Source organism: Cervus canadensis, chromosome 3 (genome assembly GCF_019320065.1).
Source record: "Cervus canadensis isolate Bull #8, Minnesota chromosome 3, ASM1932006v1, whole genome shotgun sequence".
In the NCBI taxonomy this organism is placed as follows: domain Eukaryota; kingdom Metazoa; phylum Chordata; class Mammalia; order Artiodactyla; family Cervidae; genus Cervus; species Cervus canadensis.
The window spans coordinates 89,054,071-89,062,013 of record NC_057388.1 but is presented as its reverse complement, the minus strand read 5'-3'; positions in this window follow the sequence as shown (position 1 = coordinate 89,062,013).

Genomic DNA, 7,943 nt, shown 5'->3' with positions numbered 1-7,943 from the left:
ATTAATGAAAAAATTTTAATACCAGAATTCCCAGCTTAGCAGCCTTTAGTATATATCCCTGAACCTCCTGTTTAACATGGATTCTCTGAAAAGCGTGCCCTGTGATGTATTCGGTAGGTAGTGGCATACTAGAGCCTTCTCAAACCGGCTCACCAGAGCCAAGGTGCTCATCTCTTCCCAACTCCACATTCAGTGATGTCTCTTCGGTAATTTGAAATAAGCAACAGTGGGAGTATTTATATCACAGAAATCAGCAAGTGCTACAAAATCGGGGCTTTTAACAAAGACACTTGTTAAACATTTACCAGCATACCACCGTTTTAAGGATTCTTTTAGTTTCTAGCAAAAGAAATTCACTCGAGTTAACATAAGCAAAAAGGGGAACTTATAAGATTCAGCTAGTGAAGTGTCATGATACCCATAAGTGGGCAAACAGACAAACCCTGGGAATTAACTGGAACCAGAGACTTGAAAACCATCAGAACTTTCCATTGCATCTCTCTGCCCTTCTCTGTGTCATTCTTTGTTCCTGTTGCCACCTGCTTTCCCTGGTATCCAATCTACATAAAGGGAAATGTGAAAACTTGCTCTAAATCCTAAAGAGACCGATCTCTTTCCTAGTCCCAATTCCAAATTCTCAGGAAGGAATTTCAATTGGAAGAAAGTTCTACTGAAATCAATGCCTGGATAAGATGAAGGGGTGGAAACAGGCAGGATCACACTGTAACAACATGCATGAGAATCAGGGGGGAAAAAAAACTGATGGAAAAGAAAAGGGATGAAATGGTCAACTCAAAAAACCCACTACATTTATAAAGACCTTTTTCTAGTAACAGCTCTCACCAGCACCACCACAGGCTCCATCAAAGGAATACATGTCTTATTTAGCATTTATTTAATGTCTGAGCACTTTATAATAGGCAAAAGGAGTTGTTCTAAAAGTTATAGAGGAAAAAGATGACTAAGACTCCATAACAGCTGCAAGAAAAGCCAACTTAAAATGTTTAAGGGAAAATTTCTTGCCCAACAAGAAGTCCAAAAGTAGGATGGTTCCAGAATGTAACTCAGCAGCTCAGGATCTAGGTTTTCCATAGTCTCACTCCAACATGTTTAGACTAATGTCCTTATGAACACAGGTAGATGTCACAGTTGAAGTCATCAATATCATCTGCTAAACAGAAAGGGACCATCTTGCCTTTTCTTTTTTAAGACCAAAGAAGCTTTTCCCAGAATGCCCCCACTAGCAACGTCCCTTTCCAGAATTAGATCACATGCCACTCGCTGACAAGGGGAATGGCACCACCTTGATTGACTTAGACCAGCTGGGACTTAAGTCCTATGAGGGAAGAGGAATAAAGGGACAAAATGGGAAGCTGCTAACAGAAGGAGAAGAACAGGAGAACAATCAGTGGAGGCTACCACAGACTCTTGCTGCATCTGAAGGGGTGCAATCAAAGAAAAGAGACAAAAGACTCTGGCCCTAAGTCGCATTTCTCTAAGCCCTTTTGTCTCATTCAACTCTCTGACCTGCCACGTCGGTCTTACTAACCCTGGCTGCAGCCCCTTCCACGGGGACCTGGTTTTTATCTCCCTGCTTCCCCCTTTTGATTTACACTAATTAGTAGCAGAGTTGGCTCCCTGCCTGATATTCTCACTGCTAAATCAAGATTTTGAACACACAAAAACTTCATGGTGACAGAGGGCCCTAATAAACAAAGACAATTACAGACAACAGGCCCCTGTAATCAGGCAGACAGAGGATCTGCCTGTGCAAGAGGCCAAGCTCAGAAGATAAAAGATAAGAAAACCGGATTGTTTGGGATTATAACATTTTTAAGTATTTCATGCATTTCCTTTTGTACACTAAGTGGAAATCTGCAGGGAGGAATAAGTTATACAAAAAAAGACAAGCATAATTTTTTTGTAATATGTGTTTTCTCTGCCAACTTCTCTTGAACCCCCTCTAATAACTGCCGGAATGCACACAAAAAGGTTTAGTTTTTTATTTCCATCTGTAGCTTTGTTAAATTTAGATATAAATTGCAACTCTTCTTTACACTATAAAGTGCCAACACTTCAGTTGGTATGTATTAGATACTTAAAAAAAAAAAAAAATACAGAGAGAGAGAAGGGGCCTTTTCTCCCTTTTGTCTCCTTTACTACCCCTGCATGTTTGTGCCTGATTTGTATTTCCTCTTACCCTCCAATGCACCTCTGTGACCACATGTTCCTGACAGATAGAGAATATCCAGGTGGCCTGGTACTTGGAAACTTGTCAGATGTTATTCAAAGCAATAAAGAACACATCATACAAGTCTTTGGTATATTGTTACAGGGAAAACCCTGTTTAGAATTCACTAATTGGGAATTTGTGATAATTTGAGGAAGGGCTGGCTGAAGTTAACCTTTGTACTATCTATGGAAAAAAAAAAGAGTTCACTGCAATTCTGAATAGTATAAACAAGATTGGAAAGGGAATAATTATCTACTTAAAAGAACCAGTTGTTTTGAAAAGCTTTAGAAGTATCCTTTTACATACAAACAGGGTAATTATGATTTAAACAAAGGCTGGCCTGTTTCTAAGGCTTCTTTGAAATGTCAATTACAAATTACTCGTGTTTATTCACCAAGGCAAAACCCACCCCAGTGTACCAAGCAACAGTTGGTTAGCTTGCTTTCACTTACTCTATTTGAAAATAATAAATCTCAAGTTCTTTCAAAGTTGTATAATTTAATTCAAGCTTTTCACTAATCTAGACAGTTGGTCCATCCTACAGGGTAAGTGAAGATTTACTAATTACTAGCATACAACAACCACGAATGCGTAGAGTGACACCTGCCTTCACTAACTTCGTGGAATAGCTGGCAGATACAGAAAATTGACAAAGAAAACTATTCCAAAAAAAAAGAAAACTATTCCAGAGCAGTGGCTTTTATTTTCTATCCTACCAGAGTAAGAAGCACATTTTACGGTGATTGCAACTTGGTACACACACTGAAACAAAAACAATACTTATCTTTATTTTGTGTGACACTTATTTTCTATTTATTTTTTAATAAATGTTAGTTACTACCCACTAAATTAATGTCATAATCTATTCAGGTCGCTGTTTTGGAAACACTAACCTAGAATCTGGTGGCGCTAGTGGAAAAGAACCCACATGCCAATGCAGGAGACATAAAAGACGCAGGTTCGATCCCTGGGTGGGGAAGATCCCCTGGAGATGCAAATGGCAACCGTCTCCAGTATTCTTGCTGGGGAAATCCCATGGACAGAGGAGCCTGGCGGGCTACGGTTCATAGAGTCGTAAAGAGTCAGATACGACCAAAGCGACTTAGGACGCTCGCATGCACCCTAGAATCTGTTGGGAGATAGTATTCTTTTGTGAGAGAACAGGGTAAGCGGTGATGTCACCAGAAAAGCCCATTAAAAATTCCTAGGAAATAAAAATAGAATCTTGGTAATAAAGTCTAACCTTTTTTTTTTTTTTTAATTTTTTTTCCTGTCTTTCCTTTCCTTTGTGCTTTACCTAGTTCCACTTGCTCATGGAGTGCTGCCTCGCATCCATCACTTCAGCCGAGAGTATGCAAAATGGCTGCTCGGACACCTCAGCTCAGCTGGCCCTGTGCGGAAGCTCTGTGCCCGACACTGCAATTCAAGATGGCGGCAGAGTGGGCCGTGTGCAGACACACTGCAGCCGGCACTACAACCCGGAGCAGCGCAGAGCAGCTGTACCCACCCTGCAAGATCTCTGCCCCATCACTGCTGACAAGATCCGCCTGTGCAGCCCTGCCCAGGGCCTCTCGGGAAGGGTTTGGACTCTAGAGGCACTAGTTGCCACCTCTCCATTCTTTGATGGCAGAGCACAGCGTTCCTTTACTTCTGAACCCAGCTCAGCCTCATTCTGTTGGTTCCAATGACACAAGGCAGGAGGAGGACCCTTTTGGGGACCTGAGATAGGAGGGTCAGTAATAATAGAAGGAACTGTAGCTATCTGATTTTCTCCCCTCATTCTTCTCACAAATCCTTGCCCATCAACCTCACTGCTCTTGTCACTACTGCCTCCTGTTTCTCAACATTCACTAAAAAAGCTCATTCCTTCCTTCATCTACACTTCCAGCTAAGTTTCCATTTCCCTTCTTTTTTCAAAAGCCTACGCCTGACCTACTGATAGTCATCCAGGCTCACCCACTGCAGGTGAGACAAGATGATGCTGTCAGGCCTCTCCACTCAACCGTGTGAGCCCTTCCCTGCTTCGCTTAATTGCTCCCGTCTCAGCTCAGTTTCTGCCTCTTGGCTCCGTTTTCCATGAACAGTCCTTGTTTAGTCTCTGGACTCAGTCTGGTATTTGGTGTCTGGTCTCTCAAGTTCTTATCTAATTGCTCTCCATTAAGAACATGGTGTGTTATCACCACCGTAAAAACAAAATCTTTGGGATCAGACAAAATCCAAGACACTCACACTCATATGATCTTGGGTGTATCCTTTGATTTCCCTGAGTCTTGGTTATATCATCCATAAAACTGGATGCAGGCTTCTGAAGGGTAAACTAATCCTTATAAAATGTTTACTTAATGCCTGGCATATAGCAAACACTCTCTAAATGTCGTCTATGATCAGTATTATTACTGTTGCTGTTATTTGTTTAACCTACTGGCTTGTCTCCCCTCCCACCAAAACCACAAGTACCTAGTGTAGCCATACATTCCAGTTCCCCTATTCTCCAACCTCTCTCCAAACACCTGTGTGTATACCATCATTTTTCACTATATCTATCCCAGTTAGAATCTTCAATGAATCCCATAGTTTCCTCCTTTACGGTTCCTGACAAGAGTTGTGATGCTTGATGTAGGTGGACATCCCTACAAAGGTCAGTTCTGATCATTTAGTTGCAATGATGGACCACAGATAGGAAGTAAGCCCAAGAATTCCATGCTTCCCCACAAGTAAGCCACCCAAACAGGTTACAACCTTCTACCATAAAAACCAGATGTGGCCAAATTTATCCCATTCAGCAAGGAAAGACTGAAGAAGGGACTATTGTGGAGCCCAAGGGACACCCTGACAGCTCACACAGGCTCTGCATACAATCAACACCAAGCCAAAACTAGTATTTGCAGCCTTAGTTTCATGAACTATCTCCCACTTCACATGTTCTGTACCTCACTCATTGATACATTTCCAGTGAGCCTGGCCATGCTTTTGCTCATCCTTCCATGTCCTTGCTGTTGCCTTATTCCTTTGATTCAGTGTATTTCTCTCCTTGGCTTTGGTTGTCCTTCCAGCTATTTTTGGTCTTTGCTTTGGGTTTAATGAAATTACAAACTACCCTAACTAACTCCTTCATATTTATACCCCCTGATTTAACTTGTCCATGAGTCCTTCTTCCAATATACAGCTATCACTCACCCCCAACTTTGACCTGTGTTAGCCCCATAGATGAGACCATAAAAAGTAGCAATCTTTGATATAAATGACTTTTTGGATAATAGTTCATCAGTTATATTTTTGGATCTACAAGCAAAATATCTGGGACATGGTCACTTGCTCTATCATCTGGAAAATTGTCATCATCCTCCTTTTCCTGATGAGATTATATCAGCTTGGATATGGGGCTTCCCTGGTGGCTCAGTGAAAGTGAAGTGAAAGTCTCTCAGTCGTGTCTGACTCCTTGAGACCCCATGGACTACACAGTCCATGGAATTCTCCAGACCAGAATACTGGAGTGGGTAGCCTTTCACTTCTCCAGGAGATCTTCCCAACCCAGGGATCGAACCCAGGTCTCGCATTGCAGGTGGATTCTTTACAAGCTGAGCCACAGGGAAGCCCAAGAATACTGGAGTGGGTAGCCTATCCCTTCTCTAGGGGATCTTCCCAACCCAGGAATCAAACCAGAGTCTCCTGCATTGCAAGTGGATTCTTTACCAACTGAGCTATCAGGGAAACTCAGACAGATTGGTAAAGAATCCACCTGCAATGCAGAAGATCTGGGTTCGATCCTTGGATTGGGAAGATACCCTGGAGAAGGGAATGACAACCCACTCCAGTATTCTTGCCTGGAGAAACCCATGGACAGAGGAGCCTGGCAGGCTACAGTCCATGGGTAGCTAAGAGTCAGACACAGCTGAGTGACTAACACTTTTTTTTTTTTTTTTAATTACTTATGGCTGTGTAGGAGGTGGTAATTGACTTACCTTGGAATCAGGATCTTCCAGCTTCAGGGAATAGTGGCTAAGACCACCGTAATTAAGAGCCCAAACTCCAAAGTCAGATGACTCAGATTTAAATTCCACTCCTGCAACTTACTACTATATTTTGAGTCTTTTCTTTTTTCTTTTTTTTTGGTACTTGGGGTTTGATTATTTGGGTGCTATTTAAATAAACAAAGTAACAAGCATCTTGATCATATCAAGTTAGAAATATCAGAATGATTCACTAAATTTTAGATGTTGGTTCCTCTGCTTTCTCTGCCTCTGCTTTCCTCAGTTTCTCCCTTTTGCATTCATGAATTCCTTTGCATATTGATTCAACTAAATTATTTATCTATCATGTTGTTTGGCACTGTGCAGGGTCAGAGAGATACAAAGATAAGACATGGACTATACCTTTAAAGTTGGATAATATATATATATATATGTAGTTATCTTCCCAACCCAGGGACATATATATAAATGACAGAGGGACTTGCAAATAAATACAGGCATTAAAATGCTAAGAGTGATGAACTTCCCTGGTGGTTCAGTGCTTAAGAATCCACCTACCAATGCAGGGGACACAGATTCGACCCCTGGTCCAGAAAGATACCGCATACCACAAGGCAACTAAGCCTGTAAGCCACAACTACTAAAGCCTGCATGCCTTAGAGACTGTGCTATGCAATAATAGAAGCCAACACGGGAAACCCAGGCACCACAACTAGAAAGTAGCCCCCACTCGCTGCAACTAGAGAAAAGCCCACACAGCAACAAAGAATCAGCACAGCCAAAAATAAATTTAAAAAATTTAAAAAACCTCATTACCTATGAGCCCCCAATTTCCCTTAAAAAAAAAAAATGTTACAGGTGCTAAGATAGAGAATGTTTCAAGGTACATTGGAGCATAATGGAGGGCACAAGTTACACCTGAGGGGACAAAGTAGAGGACGATATCAAGAAGTAAAGGAAGTCTTTGTGGAAAAGGTTGATGCCCAGGTCAAATCTTGAAGCTGTCCTGCTTTTCACTTGCAGCCTCAGACCAATTCAAACCCTGAGGAAATCTGATTAAGACAGTCTCTACAAAAAAGCTCAGAAATGTCACCCCATGTCCTGGATTCCAGGGGCCTAGTTCCAATGGGTGGGGCTCCCACATTGCCTCCCTGGTCTCCTTGTTGGCCTCAGTTAAGGAACTTGAAGTCATCAGGAGTAACCTCCAAGTCCACAGTCATAGCTCTGTTGTATCTCTCCCAATACCCCATAAAAGGCTCAGTTCTTAGTATTAAGTTGCAGTCTTTATCAATGTGGTATCCAAATCTTTCCCGAACACTTAAGCCCTTTTTAAGGAAGCAGAGCCCTTGTGGCTTGTCTTTGCCAGACTCTTCTCTGGGATCTGGGTCTTGTTTTGTATCCCACTTGGAGTTCTGCCATCCTCCCTGATGGCCAACTATCTACTCGATCTGTTTGAATTCCCGGCCCCACACTGGGACCCCCACCTAACTGGAAAACTTAGCCCCAGGTATATCTCGATTGAGACTAACTTTCAGTAAAGACTCTTTATTTGACAAATTCTAGTTAGTCTCCTCTGAGCCCTCTTCTTACCCTGATCTTACCCTTGGTGCCCATCCTGCCTTTGGCTGCCCAGACCAGTTTTTGCAAGAATTCTGCTAAGTAAGTTTAGTGTTTCCCACCCTTGATGTCTGATCACCCTTGACATCTGATCAAGTTCCTCATCCTCCACTTTCGATGTA